General features: G+C 41.1%; 1 long non-coding RNA gene across 1 annotated transcript in view; it reads left to right on the top strand.

Annotated features, from left to right (window-relative positions):
* Window positions 1–241: 241 nt before the first annotated feature.
* Window positions 242–25,123, top strand: part of LOC147818423 (uncharacterized) — a 66,411-nt gene continuing 41,529 nt past the window's right edge. Inside the window, exon 1 of the long non-coding RNA XR_015437978.1 lies at window positions 242–971. This is a non-coding gene — a long non-coding RNA (uncharacterized LOC147818423). The remainder of the gene's footprint in view (window positions 972–25,123) is intronic.

A 25,123-nucleotide genomic window follows, 5' to 3' on the forward strand; every position in this document is an offset into this window, starting at 1 on the left:
CCGTACTATCATCATAACCACTTCCATTAAAAATCGTCATCATTCTGGGAAAAACACGGCAGCACAGTCTCTGTGTTCACGGCCTGATGATTAAGGGGCGCAGCATCTCATTTCACCGGGACGCGCACTTGCCGCTGTGAGCGCGCAGAAGCGCCATCACGTGGGAGGTCCCTTTAAGTTTCCACTGACAGAGGCCTGAGCGTGTCACATGGACATGATATAATGAAAGGGCAGGAGCAGAGAGCCGAAGTGCGGGGAGCTCTTGGCGGATGGAGAATGGGCCAAAACGTACGCAGTCATTCAACAACAAGCAGCAGCCCTGCGGGGAGAGGGACAGAGGGGCTGAGCCGAGCCATTCCGATCCTGGCCGGGGCGGGCCGAGTCGGACTCACTGCGCTTCATCGGACGGGACCTCTCTATTCGCAGTTGCACCTGCCAGCTATGACACGCACTTTAAAAGAGGAGGAAGATGTCGCCTGGTCCCGGAGCAGAAGAGGAGCGTCGTCCAGCGCGAGAGAAGTTCTCTCTCATGCAGCTCGGCTGATGTGGGATCGGCTCTGTGTTGCTGCCGCAGGTGCGTTTGCGCGCTTGGTAGTGTGCTATATTCTAATGAGGACTCGCGTCTCGCCGCTGTTGGAAAAGTGTGTTTGTCGGAGGGACCGCAGGATTCCTGCAGGGCAGATTCCCATCATGTGCCATGTGCGTTTTCTTGCACTCTGTTCGACAGTGTCCGCATTCCACGTGTTGTTGCGCACACAAAAATTGAAGTTGAAGTAAACAAGTCAGATTAAGGCCTCGCTGTGGAGCTTGAAGACAGTGTGTTGATGTTCAGCGCGGCGCTCCAGCCTTCACTGGAAAGATCCCGCCCCTCTTTACCAAGCTCAACCTGATGCTGCGTCCACAAGAACAAGCGGAGCTGTTTATGATTGTACGTGACATCTACAGCAAGTTCATTGGATCAGTCCCGACGAGTAAGTCTGACACACTTATTCCATTTGATTCCTATCACAAAAAAATATTTTTAATAATAAAGTATAGATTTAAATTGTGAATCAGTTCCCTGACTTCATGGGCAATAATGTTGGATTAAAGGTTCATGAACTGTGGCGGTGAACTCTGGCTGTGAACAGAACTTATGAGGCTGAACCCAGAGAGCAAAATAGATCCGACCCATACTTGGCTCACATGCTTGTTTTCTTTTGGCCCAGTATACACCTGGTTCCATGGCCCGAATCTGGCCCATATATAGCATGATTTTAATAATTTACCTCCACATCTGGACCGGTTCTGACACGCACACACTGAAAAATTTGCGGCTGTCAGTCAGTACTGTCGGTTAACAACTGGACTCTGCCCAATTGTGGACTCATATGGGCCAGACACGGGCCGAGGACCCAGGCATATGTTGGGACAGGTTTCAATTTGCTATCTGGGAAGTCTTTAAGCAGCAGTTTTTCTGTGGGATGTTTGGAAACCCACCTGCCTACTGCCTTGGCTGCACACACACACACACACACACACACACACACACACCAGTCAATATTTTGCTGATTCATAACAGGGCAGTCACATCTGTGCGTGTATTTGACAGCTAATTTTGGCTGCAGTTTCGGTCTCTAGCAGTGAAGCAGTGAGGGGAAATAATTCACTGTGTTAAATGCAAGCGGCTCTTCCGGAGACGCTCAGCAGCAGTGGAGGCTGACACTGACTCTCAGACTGGGCCAACTGGAGGAACTGGAGGAAAAGGATGTGTAGTGTAGAGGAAAGTCATTAAACCCGGAGTTTCTTTTTGATATCCATTCACAGCATGTGCTATTGAATATGACACTATGAGGAAAGTGTAGTCAACTATTTGTTGTTATTGTTTTCCTTATTAATGCATCTACCTGCAGTTTATATCCACACATCCTTTTAATCACCTTCATATCAACCTTCAGTTTTATAGGAATCAAGAGAACAGAGTTTTTGCTTTTGATGCACTTATGAATCGTTTGATAATCACACTGATCTTATTGTTCATCCTTCCTCAGGTGATGATACATATGCACTTGAAATATTTAACCTACAAAACCCACAAACATTTACTATTCCATACTAAACCATTGAGATTATTAGTCGATCAATCAGTTAGTTAATCAGTATTGTCAGAGCAACAGTCCTGATAATTACTTTGGTCTTTAAAACCAATTATCAAGCAGAAATGCAAAACGTGTTCCAGCTGTCCTGCTCCTCTCTGTTTTATTACATTGAAAGTCAGTATCTGTGTTGGTTTGGACAGATGGTCGGACATAACAAGACATTTGAAGACACTAACTGACTAGATTAATTAACCTACATAAATAGATTGTTTTGGCCGCTTGGGGGCAGCAAACACAACACTGACGTTATTTCACCTCATATAAAAATTGATATGGTGAACATTAGCAACAGCTGTCTGACAGCATTAGCATTCATTTGGAGTCATGTTTTCTGGAACCGTGATGAATCTCAGTCCAGTGGTCCCTCTCTTTTAGCTCTGTGTTTGGTTTCCGCCAGCTCCTGTTTAGCTGCTAAATACTCCACTGTGGCGACCAGCTGCTCTCTGACTGAGTCTGGTAGGAAGGTCATGGACAGTGGCTTCTGTTAGCTGTTCATCCGTGGGCTAAAACAATGAGCAGTGTTGGGCAGTAACTGGTTACTAATAATGCATACAGTAACTAGTACAATAACCCCCTGTAACGAGGAGTGTAAAAAATTACTAATAAAAGTTCGGTAAAAATATTATATTTATAGTAGGGTAATGAATCACTATGGGAAGGGAGTAATAACTAAAGTAATAACTTTACTTTTGAAAAGAGTAACGACGAGCTGAGGAGAACTGCAGTCATGTGATCACTTTTTAAGTTTGTTTTTACGAGAGATATCGTTCACATTACACGTAGTTATTTCACCCGTTGTTAATGTAAGAAGATTTCACTTTAAAACGAGCTATCAGCACTTCTGTAACTTTGTGATGTCACAACAAACCAGTCACCGCTCTCAGCCATGCCCCAACCCGAGACTGTCGTCCTGTAAAGAAGGAGGTCGTCTGTGCAGCAGGTTATTATGACCCAGAGTTACGTTTTGTTGCTAGGCGACATCTAGTGGTCGGAGTAATTATGACAGGAGCAAAGGGAAAGTCTGGTGACGTAGTATAAAGACAGACAAAGTCCACGTCAGGAGGAGATTGTGGTGGACTGAGGAATATGACACAGGAGAGTGTTCGATTCCCATGTGAAAGTAGCTGTTTATATTGTAACCATGACAACAAAGACAGTGTAATGTTGAGGAAGTACTTATTTTAACTCCAATCACCATTTTTTCCGAAACCTAACCAAGGCATGACCGTTATTATAGTAACCATGGCGATGAAGGTAGGTATGCCACTCTTGGAATAGTCGTTAGTGTTTATTATTTTAACCATGACAACCAAGGTCCGGTCGACACTCCTTTGGGTCGTATCAGAGGGTTGATAGTTGTTCAGGTTGGAATGAACACAGCTGCTTTGAGCCAAAATACTGTCAAGAATCTAATGAAATATGAAATTACTTGTTATCATCATATGAGACCTTCTTGTCATTTTAAAGTTTCCCCACTATTTCTTGCATAATATTAAAGGAAAGGTTTGCATTAAAGTGAGTGTATCTTTGTGCTGCTAGCATTAGAATCAACATCATGTAACAGTCAAACAGTGTTTGTCAGTGTGAATTACATCAAGCATGAAATGACATTCAGGGAAATGATAACACTGTCTGTACTTGAATGCATCGTGTTATTACTGGTTCCTGCGTCTGCAGAAACTTGGCTTGTGTCACCCGTGAATTCACACTCCTGCCTCTGCATCCTTGTGTGTTTTTAATCAAACCCACTAAATGTATTTCCACTTGGACTTGTCTTTCACTCCTGCTAAACCAATCAACAAATGAGCCCTGACAAGTAGGGGCAGGGTAGAACATGAGCTCTGCTGTCCTCCAGCACTTGCATGATAATGAAATTTGCAATAATCCTGCAGCATTAACCATTAACTAGCATTAATCCTGCTGTGTTTGGCCTTATTAGCCGAGAATAAATCCATCAGCCTTTTAAAGCAAACAGCTCTAAGCTGTTATTTCCGCCCTTGAGAGCATTACTTGGCAAACATATATGCGCAGAATTCCACCAATGAGCTTGAAGCTGAGATTAGTGACATTCTTGAAATGTCTGTGTCAGAGGCGTCCAGCGGTGATAACATGGTCTGCCTGTTTGTGTGTGTTCCTGTTTATCTGGGTCTGTTTTTGTGGGTGCATGCATGTCCTTACTGAAGACAGACTTTCCCATCTGCGTCACAGGCTGTGCATGACGTCTGTCAGATGTTTGTGCTCGTCTTGTCTCAACAAATGGATCTGTTTCATTCGGACATAAAAAAAAAAAGCATGTGTTGTTTTCTGTGGCTCCTCCTCTACCTCGTGTAAATGGCAGATGCTGAAACCAATTTTATTTTTCCCTTCTTCCCTCCAATTTATGCAGCTAAACCTTCCTCCCTCCATCCTGACTGACTCCGGGTCCTTTCTCCTCACCAGCAGGAAAAAATCTTTGCAATTTGTAGCCGCAGCATCAGAGGCTAATCTGAGACACGAGCCCATGACTTTGTTCTCTGCTGAGCATTCGCTGAATAATTGACGTAAAAGGTGTGTTTTTTTTTTGTTGTTGTTGTTGTTTTTGTCTGTGAACTACGTGCCTTAATGCGAGCGTCGCTCAAACAGCCAGCTGTGAAAGTTGTATTTCCGCTGGGTTTATGTGGTCATAATTAGCAGCTCCCATGTGACTGGGTGTGTGTGTGTGTGTGTGTGTGTGTGTGTGTGTGCGCGTGTGTGTGTTTAAACTTGTATGTGAGAGCATGCCTGCTAGCAGGGGTGTGCATGTGTTTACATGACAGCTAACCAAGAAGGGAAATGACGCAGGAGGCAGCGGATGGGTGAGAGCTGCAGACATTACACTGCTGCAGAGAAAGAGAGAGATAGAGAGAGAGAGAGAGAGACAGAGAGAGAGTGAAAGAGAGTGAGTGAGAGAAAGAGAGTGAGAGAGAGGAGAGGAAGGAGCAGGAAAACCACAGACAGATTAAAAAAAAAAGTGAGACAGGAACAAAGAAACTAATGAGTGATCACTTTCTCTTGTTCTGCTGTGGACTGCAGGGTGGTCGTCCTCTGCTGCCTTATCCACTGTAAACACATGCAAAAAAGAAGCAAAAATAAGTCAGTGTCCACGTAGGTTGGCTAAGTGCACATTTGATTGCGAAACGTGTTTACCCTCCGCTCGATATAAAAGTAGCGACACAGGCTTTTGTTTGTCCAGAGCTTTGCTTGTTCCAGCTCTGAACCAGCCTCCTCGGTTGCTATTCACAGTGACCTCATCATCTTTCTGGTCGGCTGCCCCTCAGAGAGCGGAGCGGACTCCAACTTTCTTGGCTGTCAAAAGACTTTCATAACAACCTCGGTAATCGACACTCCTCAAATATTTCCTCAGCAAATGCTGGACTTCCTAAGAGATGAGAAAAAAGACATGGGAAGATGGTTCTCAAAGCAGCTCACGGAAGAACCAATGAGCCATCTGACTGACACTCATTCAGGGGAGTGGTGAAGGGAATCTGTGTACACAGTGACTAGTTTAGAGTGTACTCACCTTCTCAGACTGACACTAATATTATTGAAGCTGGACTCTTACTGTAAAGTTCTGTTGGTGTTCCTGAGAAGTTGAAATCTTCACTTCATCAATAAGAACCAAAAGAAACAATATTATTATGGTTTGGCTATTCATAGACTCTTATGGGGCAAAATGTCAACCTTTGTCTTTAGGATGGTGTAAAGGCAATAGAGGGTGTATCCTCTTCGGAGTGTGAATGTGCTCAGTAGATTTCACACACAGCTGCCCATTAGAAAAAGTCACATGTTCAAGTGACTGACATTTAAACTTTGTTTAAACTTTTGATCTTAATCTTATTTATTCAGGAAAGCTTTACCGAGAGGAACACCCTAACCACACTCACACCCACCCAGTACAGACGCAGTCTGACGTGCTGTCCATGCTCCAGAACCCCACATGTTAGGGTTCAGTGTCTTGCTCAAGGGCACCTCAGTGGTGGTACGGAGGGATGGGCAAGTACTACTATTTCACTTTTGGTGCCCAGATTTGTTCTGCAGGTTCAAAATGATAAGGGTGTATCATCTGGGGGAAAGAATGTGTTTATTTAAATATCAGAGTAAATAAAGGTTTGATTTAGATTTGAAAACTCCCCTACAGAAAAAACACTCCAATTTCAAATTTATTTTATGTATGATTTTGCACGTCACCATATATGCATGTGATTTTTTTTGCACATTACATGGGATTACATGTGAAACCTATGTACATAGCCATATCAAACCCAAGCAAAATACCCATGTTACACCCATTAAAACCACATGAATTCCACATGTGCAAAATCATGTGATTTTTTTTCACATGTGAAATTTAATGTGTGAAAACATGTTAATTCCCACGTAAATTCCCATGTGAAACCTATGGGATTACATGTGAAATTCACGTTCATAGCCGTATGAAACCCAAACAAATACCCATGTGAAACCCATTAAAACCACATGTGAAATTTAACGTGTGAAAACACGTTAAGATTCTCACATTACTGCACTTGTTGAAAATGTTATGCTCAAACTGAAAATCTGCAGTGTTTGTGCCATATTACAGCATGTACATGGTACCACGTGCTGTAACATGTGGTACCATACGGTCAAACGTAGGAAACACGTGAAAATATGTGTGTCTTTGGTGGGTCACAGAAATCAGCAGGATTGATTCTCTGGGGATCATGAATATAAATTGTGGCTCATAATCTGTTTATTTACCACTCCATTGCTGGGTTACAAGCAGATAACGTCGCTGTTCCCGCCTGCAGTACACAAACCTGTGACGGCTTTAAGTGCACTGCATGCCTTCTTCGAGGCGTTGTGATAAAACTGTGAATGGGGCTGGTACGGTCAGAGGTGAGTGGCAGATTGCATTGTTAAGCCTGCAGGATGGAGGATGAGTTGGCAAAGAGAGTCTTGGCCTGGAACCAGGCTGCTTGGCATACAACTGGCCTGGGGAGGACGTGAAATGAAACCTCAGCAGGGCAGGGATAATGAAGGAGAAAAGTGCCTGTGTCTTTATTAGTGAGGAGGGGAGGGAGGAGAGACAGAGAGAGAGAGAGAGAGAGAGAAGGCATTAACATAGTGATATTTAAGAGAAAGAAAGAGCCTTAACGTTACATTATTTCTCCTTTGCTTACTTTATGTTTGCTATTATTCGGCTGAGCTGCTGTAGGAACATCCGTTCTGGCTTTAACAAAGATGTAACATTTTCTGCTAACAATGACCATATGTCTGCTGGTCAAAGTAACGAAACATAAGATAAGGAGGGAAAATGGGCTGCGGGGGCAAGATATAAACTGAAATCTAAAGAGGGAGAGAAGAAAAAGTGATGGTCTAGGTTGTAGATGTGATGTAGGCAAAACAAACCACAAGCTCTTGATAGTTGTGTTTTCTCACCCCCCCCCCCCCCCCCCCCTCCTCCCCCTCCCACTCTGCACTTCTGGCACACACATAAAAAAAAACACACACACATGCTGTCGTTGTTTACTTTGGAGTTCAGAACAAGGCATTCACACTGCAGAGCATGACCAGGACAGCTCTGCCATCAGGAGGTATTTACAGCAGCAGAATGGAGAGGAGCCGCAGAACAGGGATAAACACAATCTGTTTGTAATGAAAGGATATGCTGTAGTTGGAGTGGAGAAATGTGTCAGGGAACAAACAGTTGGAATAGAGGTAAAGTAGTAGTAGTAAGAGAGAGATAAGGGGAGTCAGTTGGAGACGAGATGCTTGAAAAAGACATTGTACTTATCAGGAAATTTTAGATTTTAAAGCTCCATATTTTCCTCTTCTGTGTTTTATTTGAAGTGTTGATCCATAAGAACCAAAAACCATCTCAGTGTAGTTTTACATCTCCTCTCTCAGGCTTCTCTCTGGAGCTCTAGTAACAACAGGTCAGTGAGAGGAGGCTCTGAGCCTCTCTTCTGATTGGCTGACTGTTTTCTGAGCGATCCGATAAAGATATAGCAGATTTTACGTAAACACTCAGAGTAACCAAATCCTGCTAGGTTGGATGGTGGGTCCAGGTGGGAGGGGCTTGGAGGGCAGTGACTGCTTTCGCTGTGACATCACAAAGTTCTGACGGCTCATTTTAATGCTCAGTTTCTGAATACAGGCTGTGTGCATTTCTCTGTGGACTGAGCGCTTTGATACTTTCACAGTATTAATATAGAACCTAGACCTGCTTTATAATCGAACAACACATGGACATCTACCTTTAGGATAAATGGAGCTTTAAGTGGTTGGATTAAAGGCAGTTTGTGGAGGGGAGTTAGTTGGAGATGTGTCTTAGTAAGGTGTTTGGCCACCAGAACAGCTTCACTGTAGCTTGCCATTGATTCTCAGAGTCTCTGAACACTATTGGAGGATGAAACCATTCTTGCAAAAAAGACTTTTCCACATTTGGTGTTTCAGTGATGGTGCTGGAGAGCGCTGTCTTAACATATTAGTCCAAAATCTCCCATAGGTGTTCAACTGGACTGAAACCACTCCCATCAGGATAGAAAAGATGATTACTCAGAGCAACTTTGCATTGATCTGCAGTGAATCCTCCCTCTAAGGGGACAAAATGGACCATGCCAGCAGACTCCCTCCCTGTAGGGGTCAGGTGATCAGAACTGTACCATTCTCTTGGTGTAGCCATGCCCTTGACGACTCATCTAGCTACATGACTTTGTTCCACATCTCTGTAGACCAGTACCTGTGGTTTCTGCTCCACTGAGCTTTGAAATGTGGATTCATGTTTGTAATGCGAGGTTGATGCCCTGCAGCCCCACTATTATATCCCTCTCTATGTATTTCTCTATGAGGAAGAGCTGCTCTATTTTTTTTTACTGACATATACATCACTGTCATCAAATGAATCAAAAGATCAAACTACAGCATTTAAAAAAGAAATAACTCATCTTCCTCTTACAAATGAAATGTAAGATTCATAAGAATTAGAGCAGACTCTCATTCGGATCATCACACTCTGGTGTTTTTATTCCACCAAGCCAGCGACATCCAGAGCTTGAGCCATATTGTTTTCAGGTTGTCCATCCGTCTGTTAGTACGTCCGTCCCATTCTCATGGACACGATATCTCAGTAATGTCTTGATGGAACTTCTACAAATTTGGCACAGATGTTCTCTTGGACTCATGGGAGAACTGATTAGATTTTGGTGGTCAAAGGTCAAAGGTCAAGGTCACAGTGACCTCACAAAATGTGATTTTGGCCTTGGGAACGCGATATCTTGAGAACTTTTCAAGGGAATTTCTTTAGATTTGGCACAAATATCCACTTGGACTCAAGGACAAACTGAAAACACTTCACACAACAATTATGACAACAGACAACCATGAGGAGGTCATTCTAATTGTTGCTACAGCCTTACTTGGTCTTGTATGAAAACATGTTTGTTTTGGCTCCTGTTAGATAGATATTACTGTTTAGTTGATGTGACTGAATCAGTTTGATGACTTAATGACTCTATATTTCCACATAAACATTTCGCTGGTCTTATTTTAGAAGTAAAACAAGAGACAGTGTTGTTTTACCGGTTGTGATGATGTCTTTAAAGCAACTGATTTTAGAGAATCTTGGAAAATGAATTTGATGCTACACAGAGAATCTGTGGGTTTGAAGAATGCCTGGTGGCTCAACATGAATTCATAAAAATGGACCCAAAGGTGGGTGCCTCAGAGGATGAGGATATATTTGGACGGGGAGCTGGTGGATATTAAAAATGAAGAAGAAAGTTAATGGAGACCTATTTGTCAGAGAGTTTTTGAGGCTATAGCTGGGTTTCTGACGGCTGGATGAGTGAGGAGGTAGCTGGAGAGGAGTTATCAGACAGGAGATAGTTTCAGAGGAAGTGCAGACGGCTGCAGCTCAGAGAAGTAGGCCAAAGGCAGCAGGGAGTGTCACATGAACCAGTGCTGCTATGTTAGCCATTCTCCAGTGTCCTGTTCAGCCACAGAGGGGAGGAGAGGGAGAGAGAGAGGGAGAGTGAGAGTGCGTCATGTAACCCATGATGCTTGACGTCCGCGCATGACACTGTAAACCACACCACTGAGAAGGGGAAGTGCTCATTCCCATTGGCCCGGAGATGGCACTGACCACCTCTTTAACCACTGAACCACTAAACCAGCACTAAAGGTCAGTGGAAGGGTTTTTTTTTCCCCGTGGCTGAGGGCTGACGTCCAGCTTTTATCTGAGGTCACGGAGGCCGCAGGAAGTTCAACCTGGTCGCCAGTGTCACAGCAGCTCAGTCTCTTCACCGCCTGGCATACTCTCGCCACCACCTACTCCTCCTCCTCTTCCCTTCACACTCTCTCACAGCCATCACTCTGCAAGTCTCTACAGTGAGATACATCCCCAAGGCAACAGAAGGGATGGTAGTCCTGAGGGGAGTGAGAGGTGGGGGGATGGGCTGAGGAGGTGAGGAAGGTCAGAGGAAGAGTTGTGAGGCCAGAGTGATGAGGAGGGGACAAAAAGCAGACAAACCCAACAATCCTGCCACTGCTACTGACAGGGCTGTGTTTGCTTTAGGATTTCTTCTTCTCTGTTTGTGGGAGAGTTTCTTCAGTCTGTATCCGTCTTTGTCCGGCATGTGGATGGGAGGGGTGGGATCTCTCCACAGCACCAGTTTCCCGAGTAACTGGAACCAAATAGACCGGCCATACCAGTTCACTCTGCAAGAGGAAGTTCCAGGGTTACGTGGGGATAACACCAGATCTCGGTTCCTGTGAATTCACAAAAACAGCACACAGAATACTTTGTTTCTCAGAAAGCTTCTTGATGTGGCGGTGATGCTGCCGACGTTGTAGTGTGTTTTACACACAAACATCTTTCATCCCTCGTCAACCACATCCACTTGTACATGTCGATGAGCAATGCAACAGCTCCCCTCTTCCTCGCTGGCGTTTGCGTCACAGTGACTGGCCTAGATTGTTGAAAATGGACCTGGAACACTTGCCGTTTATAGCCTTTCCCCTGCCTCTCCCTGATGAAACAGCAGAGCACCACTTTCTGCTGCCCTTTCCTACACAACGGCAGAAAAGAGCCAGAGCTGCCGCTGTTACAGGACAGACCAGCTCTTTTTTATTCTTTCTGTGTTTTTTTGTTCTTTGTCCAAAACTAAAATGTTACCCATGATTCTGAGAATGTAGTCGTCTGTGGACCGTTGTGCAATAACAAAGCGTTTTGTAACGAAACACTCACACACACCGACTCAAAGCATTGTCACTGCGCCAGAGAAGCAGACACACAGGAACAGAGACCAACTTTGTTCACAGTGCCGTACACTCACACACACTCACTAAATTATGCCACACACACACAAACACAAACACACACACAAACACACTCACTAAATTATGCCACACACACACACACACACACACACACACACACACACACACGCACACACATAAACAGGCTTACTTAATGAAAGGCATTTCCTATTTCACTGATGCACCGGAGTGGCTGCAGTAACAGTCAGTTTCAGTTTATACAGATACATGAGCAAATATCTGAGTCACAAACATATTTACCAACTTCAAGAGATCATCACGATCAGTATTTGTTTATGTCTAGTATTTATTTTAAACAAATAAATATGATATTAATTTTTTTTTTCTATTGGTATCAAAAAAATCCAGCATTGTTGCATCATATTATCAGTTACAGTAAGTGGTCATAAAAAGTTTAGTTTTAGCGTAAATATAAACAAAAATAAAATAAATATAAATCTGACATATTGTAACAATGAGTCCAGAAAAATGCAAATAATTAATTTTACAAAGTCAAGTCCTTTGGAGTCATCTTCTCTACTCTAAGTGAAGTCTCAAGTCATGAAGACCAAATCAAAGTCAAGTCGAGTCTTTTATCACTGTTGGTTAAGTCTCAGGTCCTCAAATGTGTGACTAAGGTCCCTGACCTCCGCAGAAGGACCAGTTTTATAGCTGATCTCGGCTCATTATAGATATATTGAACTTGCATTACAGAAAAGCTGTAGCTATGTTTGAGGTAGTTTAGAAACATTGTAACCATTAAAGAGTTTATCCACCTGAGAGCATTAACAAGGTGAGTTATCCTGCTCACTACATACAGCAGGTTACATGTTTATTGGTCACATGCTTCTGGTTGCTTGGGAAGAACCAGAAAACACAACATCGACATACAGTATTATCACCTCATAAGAGGTTTATGGCTGATGTTACAGCAGCTACAGAGCAACATGATGATTCCAACCAGTCTCCAACCTGAACAACCATCAACCCTCTGTACCAACAGCAGTGTACCTACTTTTGTTGCCATGGTTACTATAATAACAGTCATGGCTTGGTTAGGTTGAGGAAAAGATTATGATTTGGATTAAAAACAAGTTCTTCTTTCAGAGAAGCAGCTACAGCTGCAGCAAACGTCTCATCTCACTGCGCTGCAGAACAGAGAGGTTCAGGAGATCCTTTGTTCCCACTGCCATCAGGCTATACAACACCTCAGCCAAAGGAAGTGGACTCATTTAGTTATTATTATTTATTTATAAATAACCGCTTTATAATAATAATAATAATAATAATAATAATAATAATAATAATATATATTATATTATATTATATATATATTATATACTATATATTATATTATTATTATTATTATTGTTATAATAATAATAATTATTATTATTATTATCATTATACTACTGATAATAATAATAATAAGAAGAAGAATATATATATTATTATTATTATTATTATTATTATTATAGTCAATAACAACTCATAACAATGAGCTAATGGACACATGTATTTCCCCAAGGGGATAAATAAAGTGTCTATCTATCTATCTATCTATCTATTAGACAGGTTTTGTTGTCATGGTTACAATATAAACAAATAGTATCCCATGGGAATCGAGCACTTTCCTGTGTCATATTCATCCATCCATCACAACCTCCTCCTGACATGGACTTTGTCTGTCTTTATTCTACGTCATTGCACCTTTCTCTTTGCTTCTGTCATAATTACTACGACCACCACATGTCACCTAGCAATGGGCTCATTTTTTAGTCTCAATGATTTATGGAGTGTTGTTAGTGTCCAGTGTTCCCTCCCTTTTAGCTCTGTGTTTGGTCTCCACCAGCTCCTCTTTAGCTGCTATGCTCCACTGTGTTCACCAGCTGCTCTCTGGCTGTGTGTGTAACTGTGTGTGTAACATTGTGTGTCACTGTGTGTGTGTCACTGTGTGTGTCACTGTTTGTGTAAAGGTGTGTGTCTGCTGTTTGCTGCTGGAAAACTGCTGTCGTCTGCTGCAGCTACAAATGAGGTTGATGAGACCAGTGAGAATGAATCAAAACATTAAAGCTGCTATAGTTTCCTATCATGTTCTTCCCAGTTTCCACGGCAACACATATCTATTCCTTACCTAACAGCAGCGCTTTTGGTGTGTGCATGTGTGTCCCTGTGGCTGCCCCTGGGTTCAGGAAACAAACACAGGAAACATGCAGCTCTCAGGTCTGACAGGGCGTCAGGCTCATGCGAGTCCATTATTGATAATGCGTGTGTGTGTGTAGGTGTGTGTGTGTGTGTGCGCTCTCCATTTACCTTGTAGTGTGTTTCATTTCCACTAGATGGGAACAATGTGCAAGGAACAAACAACTAGTCCTCCTCATGGCTTCTGACAGTCCAGCGAGGTGTTATATGAGTGATGGATGATGGGTAATGTGTTGTCACTCCAAGCTGCTGATGTTTAACATTTTTACAGCTTCTCCTACACAGGTTGAGTTTATCTCTCTGTGTGTGCACTGTTTCATTCAATACGTGTCCTTGCTGCTGTTGGAGGTGTGAATTGGGAAATATTTTATGATTCAACAGTGAGGTGGATGTGTGTGGGAGTGTCAACCAACTGCACACACAGACACACACAGACACACACACACACACAGACACACACACACACACACACACACACACTGAACCTGGCTCTAATGGCATTAGGCAGGCTTCAGCAGGGGAGGCCAAGCTGCTGTTCATTTCAATTAGAGGCATGTGAAGGAGCGATCCCACGCCGTGTAGCCTCCCAAATTCAGCTCATTTCATATTCATGAGGAAGGAATTTAAACAATACATAAACACTCTGCTCCCAGAGGGGTGTGTTCACTGAACGTGGCTAAAATATGTTTGGGTTAGGGTTAGGCCTGTGTGGTACTTATTTTAACACAAATCACAATCTCTTTCTAAACCTAACCAAGCCATGACCGTTATTATAGTAACCATGGGGACAAAGTTAGGTACGCCACTTTCGATAAAGTCAACGTGTTTATTATTGTAACCATGACAACCAAGGCCCAGTACACCTGACGCCGTAGAGGTGCTATTTCAGCAGACACTCCTATGCGTTGTATCAGAGGGTTGAAGAAAACAACCTGTGTGGCTGTTCTGGTTGGAGGAGATGTTGTATCACCATGAAATAAAATGAAGTTATACCTTACGATGAGGTTGTGTAGCTTCTTTAAAACGTTGTATGAACCCTCGGCTGTTACCATCCTGATCTTGGCCTGTATCTCACAACTAGCCATGTGTAGGAGCGGTTTCATTAAAGGGTATAAGTAAAAACAATTGTTGAAAATAAGAAACTGTGGATTTCATGCATTGTGTTAGTCCCAAAAGAAATACACAGAAATACAACAGAAGTGGACATTGTAAAAAAATATTGAATTTGTTTGTTTTTTTTCACTGATCAATAGCTGATTACTAAAGTGAAAGCTAAAACATCTGAAAGAGGAAATAACACATTCCTCTTTTGCAAATGGAACTTATCAAGGTAGTAAAGCATGAGTCATTTTGGACGGCACTTGCAAAGGAAGAGTTTGCTCTCACTATTGCTCAGCATGGTGTCACAGCATTTAGCTCAGGATCAAGTACCTGTACTAACTGTTTCTGCTGATTGAATCTGATTGAGATGTAGAATAAAATGAAATTCAGCTAAAAGTCAACCTGTAAAAATGATAAAAGGTTGAACAGCTTTTTTCCTGGTGGGACATTTCATGTGTCCCAGTCGATGTGTGACTGAAAGCTGTTTATTTTGGTCTCACTTCCTCATTGCAGAGGTAGCGGTGGCAGTGACCTGTGAGCTGTTGTAACCTGCTGCTGGGACCATTTCACCGGAGTCATGCTGACACAGAGTCAGGATGGCATGGGGGGGGGGGGGGGGGTTGAAGAAAAGCAATGACTAAAAAATGGAATAGAAGTGAAACTGGGTTATTGTTATTAGTCAGATGCCTCTTATGACTGGCCTGCATCCACAGGTTTACTCTGTGACTCAATGACTCAGTCAAAAGAACTGCTTCTTATGTCACGTTTCCATGGCAACTGCAGGAGAGGTGGGGTCAGTTGGTGGTGAAGCTTGCAGGAGCCATATCCTAATAAACCTTTTATTGTCACTCTGTTTTCTCCTGTGCCGAATGTAAACATGCCTTCACGGGAGACAGCGAGAGAGAGTAAAGGGAGGGAACAGGACGCTGAGCATGTTTTACAATGGCTTTCCTTTCTCTTTTACAGGTGTTGCATTCACTGTCCTTTAGTTTACGACAGTTAGTCTGCCCTTGACCCCTCCGTCCACAGACACTGTATGCATGCAAGTGATAGTGAAATGTAAAAAGCGAAAACAACTCTACATGAGGTCATTGTGCTCTGGCAAGAACAAATCCTCTAAAACACAAGGTTTATAGAATATTTTTTGGCCACTTGGGGGCAGTAGAAACAAGTAGTGAACACAACCCTGACGTATCATCACATTTTAAGTTGAAATAGTGAAGTTGCCTAAAGCCCCCTTAGCTGTTCTAAAATCACTGTAAATCACTCATTCCTGGGATTGTTGCTTTATTTCCTCACTTTTAGCTCTGTGTTTGGTCTCCACCAGCTCCTCTTTAGCTGCCAAATGCTCCACTATGTTGACCAGCTGCTCTCTGACTGAGTCTGTCTGCTGTTTGCTGCTCAGCTGATAGTGAGATTTTTGCTAAAACTAGCCACTGCTGGAAACAAAGTTGATGAGAACAGTGACAGAACATTAAATTGCAGGACTTAAAGCCACTAATTTATTATCTATTATATATTTATTATATTGAAATTTTGTGAAGATGGAGCCCAGCGGAATGGCCTGGTGGCTACAGAGATAGTCCTGGGATCAAGGCTTAAATGTCCAGGTGCTGGATGCTGCTCACTCTGTCTTGTGGATTAGTGGACTGAGTTGGATCCAGTACCATGTGATGATGCTGTCTGAATCCATTTCAGCAGACCTCTGTTGCATGTTCCTGCCTTTACCTGTCCTCTTTATCATCTCTACCTTTAACAATCTTATTTAAGAAAGCTAAAATGGCAGTTTTGTTTCACTGTCATTATGGATTAAAACATCTTAATATTATATTTTAAAGCTGCTTGAATTTTTATAGTAAAGCCACTGTAGGTAGATGTTTTATGTCATGTAATATTCAGAGTGAATACGTTTTGATTTGTAAAATCAGAAAATTGATGCAGTGTAGGTATAATTCATTTTAGTTTGTGTGTTGAGTAATTTGTGTGTTGAAAGGTGAAGAAGTCTCCATGTGTTTGTCAAAGCTCAACATGGTTCACCATCTAGAAATATGAGATCTGGAGGCCACAGTAATAGTAAAAGCTTTCACTGAGGTGTAGCAACTAATCTCTTGATTCCATGTGTGGGTGCAAGAATTGATGCAAAAGAGTTTGTGCACAGGGAAGAAATTCAAAACACAGTCATTCATCAACTAGAATAGGACTCGCATCATTTACATATTGAAATGTCCCTGTGGTCTGGTATATGTCAGCCAAACTACATGTGCTCCAGAACAGTAGGCTGCTATTCACAGCGAGAATCTGGACTATATGACGACAAGTCATTCTGTGAATGCAGATTGGCCTCTACCTTGAAACCTGGGGTGTGGAGAAGATTGTCTGCTAAAGACCTTAGCAGAGAAAGCTAAGCTGAACACAGATGAACCAAATGGAATGAAGATTATAGACACAGTTGCTGTTTATTCAGTGTAATAAATGAAAGCTTTAGATAATCAATTATGACATGTTATCATTGAATAGCTGCTGTTTGTAACCCCAAGTATCCTGCAGCCATACCATGACAGATTATGATACAATGAGCCCCTGGACATAGACATGTAAAAGGCAACCTCCCCTCCTACAGTTTGTGGTAAATATCTGTCACACAAACCTGATTTTTACAATATTTACAGATTTATAGCCCCTGCTTGTACTTTTTAAGAATTAAATAACCTTTTAAAAGGTCAGAATCTGCACCATGGGCAGGTTTGCTACATTTATTTGTTCATATTATGAGCAAACCGTTATGGAACAATCCATAAATTAAAGCTGCAACCAGATACATTTTCACCTGTAGTCATTACAAGAACTGTAGCTGCATGTGTTGTTTAAACAAAGAACATATTGATTTAATGAAGGCACAGCTCTCCGTCTAAGATCTACAGTATTATGTGGAGGTTGTGCAGCAAGCCTGCAAGAGATTCCTACAGTTGAGTGAAATATCAGGTGTCAAGGCAACGTGTTCTGTGCATTAGTCCTAGAGGAAGCCTTTGTGCTCTGACGTTGATGTTGTATGGACATCAGAGTCTCAGAGTTCTTTCATGAAAACACAAGCTGTATGTAAAAAGCAATTCATCCTGTCCTTTGATTTTTGACATCCACATGACTCGTGCTTCTGCATGAGTCATGTGGATGTTGGCTTGTGAGCGATACTATATTCATAGTATTTCTTTCAGTTTCAGAATTAGCCAAAGTGGATGGATAGATTATTGATTTAACAGGAACAAGACAATGTTTGACTAAAACAATATTCTGCGTATGAGTCATCGGTTGCCGTATAAACTGTCACGAACAGCACTGACTCCTGTGTGACCAAGATGCCTCTCTTCATCAAAAGGGACACATTAAACGTGCGACTAACGCAGGTCCTGTACCTTTGTGAAAGGTGTTTTCCCGTGCATCACATGTTGTCTTGGCCACTCTCCTTCACAGCCCATCATAGCCTTTAGTTCTTCCATGCAAAACCTGCCAAAGGGACCGGTAGTCTCTTTGACGTAGCCAGTCTGGGCGAGGCCTTCCACATTACACAAGTAAATTGTCCATGAATTCCCGAAAGGGCTGATTAATTTCTGCACAAGTCTGGGATTCCTAGGGAAGTATTGAAGCATGTGCCAATATTTTTTGTAGAAACAAGTTCAATTCCCTGTTAAACACAGTTAAGATTGGAACTTCCTAATTACATTTACCCAAGGAATGCAAGGACAAAATTACCACTGGGCACAGTAAGGACATGACTCCCTCATTCTAAAATTCGATTTTTATTCCTTCCTTTATCCCTTTTTCATTGTTTTCAATTTGTCCTTTTTACTATCCAGTTGCATAATCTACATGTTGATCAAATAAGACTAGCATTAACATTACGCCTCTCAGCTGAACTGTTGAAATCAGTAGATTCACTCACAGTGGTGAATTCAATCAAAATAAACTTTAGCGTAAAGGTTGGGAACTCTGACACGCAAACAACTTGCCATTGACCAATTGAAAATCAGACAGTGCTGACATTAAAGTGAAGGGTGCGCCAGGGAGTCCAAAATCCACTATGTCACCTTTTGCCTGGTTAGCAACCGAGCTAGCGTCCTAAATGGCAGTTAGCATTGAACTATTGTGGGCATAGACATATATACATAAATGCTGCATTGGTTGCTTCAGCCCATTGCTTCAATATATAAACGTTACCTCCATATTGGACCGGGCAAAGCTGCCCCGCGCACAAATGGGAATAAATGGAGGCGCTGCAGTTTTTCTGGATAAAAAGCTCTATAACATTTATATTTCTCAACTGATATCAATGAGTTGTTTTTATATTCAAGATTTTATGATCTATGTGGAATAAAAAAAGAAATAAAAAAAAAATTGACTATACTTTCTAATATTTGTAATAGTTTAGGCTTTAATCACTTTTCTCAATATCTATAATCACTTTTTCTATAAGGAGGAATATGTATCAATGTTAGGGTTAGATGAACTGAATTACTGACATGGTGGAAAATAATTCATTGTCATATGGAATCACTAAAGCTAGTGAGTAAAATAAATGAAATAAATGAAATAAGATGATGATGAAGATGGTGAGACACTCAGTGATGGTAATCAGTCATATCATAATGAGGATGAGACACAACTTTATTGATCCCATAGAGGAAATTCAAGTGTTAAAGTAGGATAACATATAAACGATGACAGGCAATGGTATCAAAAAATAGTAAACATATAGGACAGTGTAATATGGGATAAAAGTGTAATATAGTATAGTATAGTGAGATGTAGTAAAACAACAATATATAACAACAATACAGCAGTATATTGTATTATTATTATTATTATTATCCTAAATACAATGACGTGTAACATGAATATATTATAATAGTAGCAGCATAATAGTTAAGTAATTAAGTAATAGTAAATAGTAAATGTAGTTTAAATAGTAGTTCAATTTAGTAAATACAGTAATGTGAGTTTTAACTGTTCCTTATGACAATGAATTATTTTCCACCACGTAAGTATTCAGTTCATGTAAACCTAACATTGAGACACACTCCTCCTTATAGAAAACAGTGATTAGAGTCTAAACTATCAGGATTCTAAATACAACAGGCAACATGAACAGACTAAGGACAAACCGGACGTGAACAGCTTGGGGACGAACCAGACATGAACAGGCAACGCGACCAGATGATGACAAACCCAGAGATAAACAGACACGAACAGGCTAAGGACAAAACCAGAGACAACAATGAGACAACAATGACAAACCGACCCAGACAAAGGGGAGCACAAAGACTATATAGACAAGGGAGGCGAGGGTGATTGAACACAGGTGAAACACATTAGGGTGGGGCAGACAATCACCACAGACACAGGACCAAGACAGGAAGCAAAAACATTGACACGCAAGGAAACCAAATTACAAAATAAAACAGGAAGTGAGAAAAATCCAAACAAAACTAACAAAAAGTGTCTGCCACAGCAAACCATGAAAAATGTTAATGTCTTATTTGCTAGATTGATATTTGAATATTAAATTGAATTAAATAGCAGGGAACAGCATTCACCTACTTTTAGAGGTTGAGAAACCTCAAATTGATTGTGTCCTTCTCATGAAACTAAACGTATGTAATTATTAAATTGAGCCGCTTTCTGCTGTGCTTGTATTAGTGCTGATTCAAGTTGGAGTAGATTTATGCTGAGTGACACACTTGAAATCACATCATCAGGAACTCTGAGTAACCACTGGGAAATTGCCAAATGTAAATTGGACAAATGTGGAGATAAATTAATTCATTGTGTGATTTAAACTGAACTCAGCTTCCCAGAATTCAGAATTTCACACCTATACCTGAACTCTGCTCATGGACCCAACAGCCAAGGACCCGTGATGTCACCATGTCAACAAACCCCTGTGCTTCTCAGGGGCAACAACAACAATAACAGCTCTCTCTCCTGCAGCATGAGCTTCTGCACTGAACAGCAACACAAGAGCCTGCCTCTGATTAACCAACAGTGAATAAGTTTGATATAGCACCCGTGGCTATGACACAAAGTCTGCAGCTGATTTTACAAGCAACAGGAACCATAAAACAGAGTTAGCATTGAACGGCTAACTCTGTAAGGAGAGCAGAGGAGCTACAGTGACCTCCTCAGAGACACAGAATCTGCAGAGCCAGACAAGCCTGCAGCTCCTCCTCCATGGACTTGGTAATGTCAACTGGGCCTAATAGAATAGCAAAGCAGAGGACTGCTTAACTTTTGCCAGTGTATATCGATTTGGTTGAATGTGTTCAGTTAGCTTTATTGTTGCATCACTAAAGCTTCAGTGCAGTAGTAGATATAGTACTTAGTGTAAGTAATGCGTACTACACCTGCTTAATAAGTGCAAGGAGATCAAGTATCCTGGCACCTTTATCCTACATGGATTCATTTATAGGTCCATATAGTATAAAGGTAGATGTCCATGTGTTGTATGATTATAAAACAGGTCTAGCTTCTATATTAATACTGTGAAAGTATCAAAGCCTCAGTCCACAGAGAAATGCACACAGCCAGTATTCAGAAACTGAGCATTAAAACCAGCCGTCACGACCTCTGGAACATTGTGATGTCACAATAAAGCAGTCACCGCTCTCAGCCTTGCCCCAAGCCCCGCCCACCTGGACCCACCATCCAACCCTACACGATTTGATTTCTCTGAGTGTTTACCTGAAATCTGCTATATTTTTATTGGATCACTCAGACAACAGTAAGCCAATCAGAGGAGAGGCTCAGAGACTCCTCTCTTCTGATTGGCTCACTGACCTGCTGTTACTACAGCTCCAGAGAGAAGCCTGAGAGAGGAGATGTAAAACTCGACTGAGATGTTTTTGGTTCTTAAAACCACAAATATATCTTCTTATGGATCAACACTTCAAATAAATCACAGCAGAGGAAAAAAAGGAGTTTTGAAGAAACATGCATTCTCTCTCTCTCCATTTGGTCCCAGCCGCAGTTTTGAGTTTTATCATTGTCTGTTTTTATAATTCCTTTGATTAAATATTGTGTTACTTTGGTTAGCTTTTAAATAAACGCTTTTGAATATTCTTACTGGTCTATTTAACGTTGCACAAGAGTCCTTCAACCTTTACTAACTATTAATATGGTAATTTTGCTTGTAGTTATTAAGTTAATTATTAATAAGGGTTCCAAACGTTTTATGAAATTGAGTGAATCCTTTCCCTTTTAAAAGGTGGTGCCCCAAGGTTTATTTAATGTTAATTCAATCCTAATACTTTATGTAATTCTTATTTCTGTTAGCCAAAAAAACATAAACTGTTGCACCATAAAATAACCTAATTTAATACATTTCCACATTTTTCAATGAGATTAATGCAGTTTAAACTCTGATCTTATCTTTTTTAGAAATACATTGAAATAATCAAGCTCCTTTGTTTCATTTGAGCACTCTCTGGTTGAAGAATCTTGTTTAGTTGTTAGAAAACGACACCGTGTCAGGGTCAGGGAGAAATGAAACAGAACAGTACGTCTTTGTTTAATGATGTTTTGATTGGAAAGTGTGCCTCTCATTGCAGTCAGTTAGAAACTTGTTCTCAGAACATTTCTAACGGTCCACCGACCTTACGTTCGCCTCACCGGACTAGTAATTACTGGTTAAACCGCTCCAGCGGCTTGTTCAGTGCTCACTGCTGCAGAGAAGGAAAAGTACCTGCACACGTTATGTGTAAATAATAAACCTTCATCATTAACCGTCTTATTCATCAATAGGTCTTTAATGTTGTTTCATGCATCCTCTGAACATGTAAAAGAGCTCTGGTTTTGAATAGGAAGACTGTTTTGAAGCTCATGTACATAATGTGTCACTAGAAGCCTGTCGGTACAACAAGGTGTGGTGCAGCACCCAATATATTGCAGTGGGAATTTTACACAACTGCCTCCCAGATGTATCCCTCCTGCAACCAACTAAGTATCAGGAAATATGGTCACAGTCGACAACTGACCTTTGACTTTTTGGATATAAAATGTCAGCGCTTCATTTTATCCTTATAGACATTTGAGTTAAACTGTGTCATAATTAGTGAATACATGTTTGAGTTGTGGCCAAAAAGTGTTTTGTGAGGTCACAGTGTGAGAGAAGTGATGAAAATCCCTCTGGGTGTTTCTGATATATTGCATTCACAAGAACGTGAGGTCACCATGACATTTGACCAAATCTAAAATCTCAGAAATCTAAGAAGTTCATGCTTGAGTTCAAGTGAATGTTTTTTGCCAAATTTGAAGAAATTACATAAAGACGTTACTGTGATTTTGTATTCACAAGAATGGGACGGATGGACAACATGAAAACAATATGCTCATACAAACAAACACCATAAAAATCTGGAATTATTAAGAATAATGATGTGTGTTATGATTTCCTCTGTCAGTGGGAGATTGTCCTCATAGCTGTTGTTGAGAGCAAGGCCGGCTGTTGGATCTTGTGAGGCTCACTTGACTCACTTGAACATCTTAAAGCTTTAAAAAAAAAAAAAAAAAAAAAAAGGCAGTCTGGAAGTTTTTCTTTTCTTTCTGTAACATAACAGATTCTTTTTTGAGTATTTCTGAATTTTTCTTTGCTTTAAGCTTTGTACATAATCAAGCCAAAGCATGAAGTGTATTCTGAATAATTTATTAACTTTTCCTTAAAAAGCCAAATAAAACTGGTGTAAACCAAAGCTTTAACTCTATATAACTCTCTGTAAATAAATATTAATACGAAGAATCACTGTACAAGACATGCTTGATCTAAATTATTAGACTCGTTCATGATGCTTTGATGTGTTACTACTCCTGTATAGTTTCTGTGATTTATCTTGTTCAAAGAACACTGGATGTTCCGTGCTTTATCGTCTTTGGTCAAACATCCTCTTTTTGGTTGTATGTTGCGCAAATGTGGAAAGATTTTTTCATAGTTAGTAACAGTACACAACTTTCAAATACGTATACGTAGTCGTTTGCCGATTATAATGATAAGTTTAAGTCGAAATGGAGATGCAATGTTTTTAGATCAGAACTAATATGTATAAGAATATATAAAGAATAAGGTCTGGATGAGGGGGGTAGAGAGGGTGAGATTAATTAAAGTGTTTTTGACAAATGGACATAAACTAATGAGGAGACAGAGAAAATGATTCCAGTTGGAGATGTGTACCACGAACAGAGAGCTGAGAAAAACCTCAAACCATTTCCTGTCAGCTCAGCTCTTTTTCTCTGTCTCTCATTTCCTGTCGGCGTAATTGATCAGACGAACCAAACCCTCACCACTCATAAAGTGATCGAGATATGACCACCGCTCTGACGTGGCCTGTTAGGGCGGTTGTGATGTGACTCTGAGCTTGCGGTGTTGTGCAGTTCAGATGCTGAGCACTCCCTCGGTGACCGTTGACGCGGCGTTCAGCGGTGCCAACGTCTTCGTCTGCTCTGAAACACCTGTTACACCATCATTTTGTATTTTAATGGCATTTTATGAAAACTTTCTTAACATTCTCTCTTTGTTCCCTTTATGGGCTCTACTAGTAAAAGGATCATACCACTGAATTATGACTGACTTCCATCTATTCAATCGGCTATTAATTATTGTTCTTTCAAGTATAGATTATATCATCTCACAGAGACATGAAACTTACTTAAGCGTACTGACTGACTGACTGACTGACTGACTGACTGACTGACTGACTGACTGACTGGTCAGTGCCTCATCACTCTGTTGGAGTTTCTGGATCAAACAGGTTCTATTAGCGGGTGTTTACAGCTGCAGTGTTGACAACTCAGCTCATTGAGTTCATTGTCTCTAGATTTAAAGACTTCAAACAGACTGGGTATAAACCTGGTTCAGGTCTTGACCGTGTATGTTGTTACAGGCAGTCTACTGCTTTCTCCTAATAGAGACCTATTAGCAGAAAGCAGCTGGTAAAGTGGTGGTAAATGTAGAAAATGTATGTTTGTAATTCACCTGGTTAGCAGAGAGGAAGGTCTCTGCTGTTTGTGTGTCTGTGGAACAGCTGATTAAGATGGTGGAGGAGAAGGTTATGATGCAGCAGTGGAGATGATGTTGAAGTTTAGATAAGTGGAGCAACACAAACAGAAAAGGACACCACTGCATTCCAGTGACAGTCTTTTTTGTGTGATATATTGTGTGTTCTATTGTGTGCAATGAGTTCTTTTTGACTTACATGCACCAATCAGGAGTAGCACTTCTAATGTCGTTGTATTTTAATTTCAATGACAATAAAGGCATAATTTCATTCTATAATTTCGGACACGGTGGTGCAGTGGTTAGCGCTGTCGCCTCACAGCAAGAA

The sequence above is a fragment of the Seriola lalandi genome, unplaced genomic scaffold (assembly GCF_002814215.2).
Source record: "Seriola lalandi dorsalis isolate HSWRI2012SDOR001 ecotype SW California unplaced genomic scaffold, Sedor1 jcf7180002054584, whole genome shotgun sequence".
Classification (NCBI taxonomy): domain Eukaryota; kingdom Metazoa; phylum Chordata; class Actinopteri; order Carangiformes; family Carangidae; genus Seriola; species Seriola lalandi.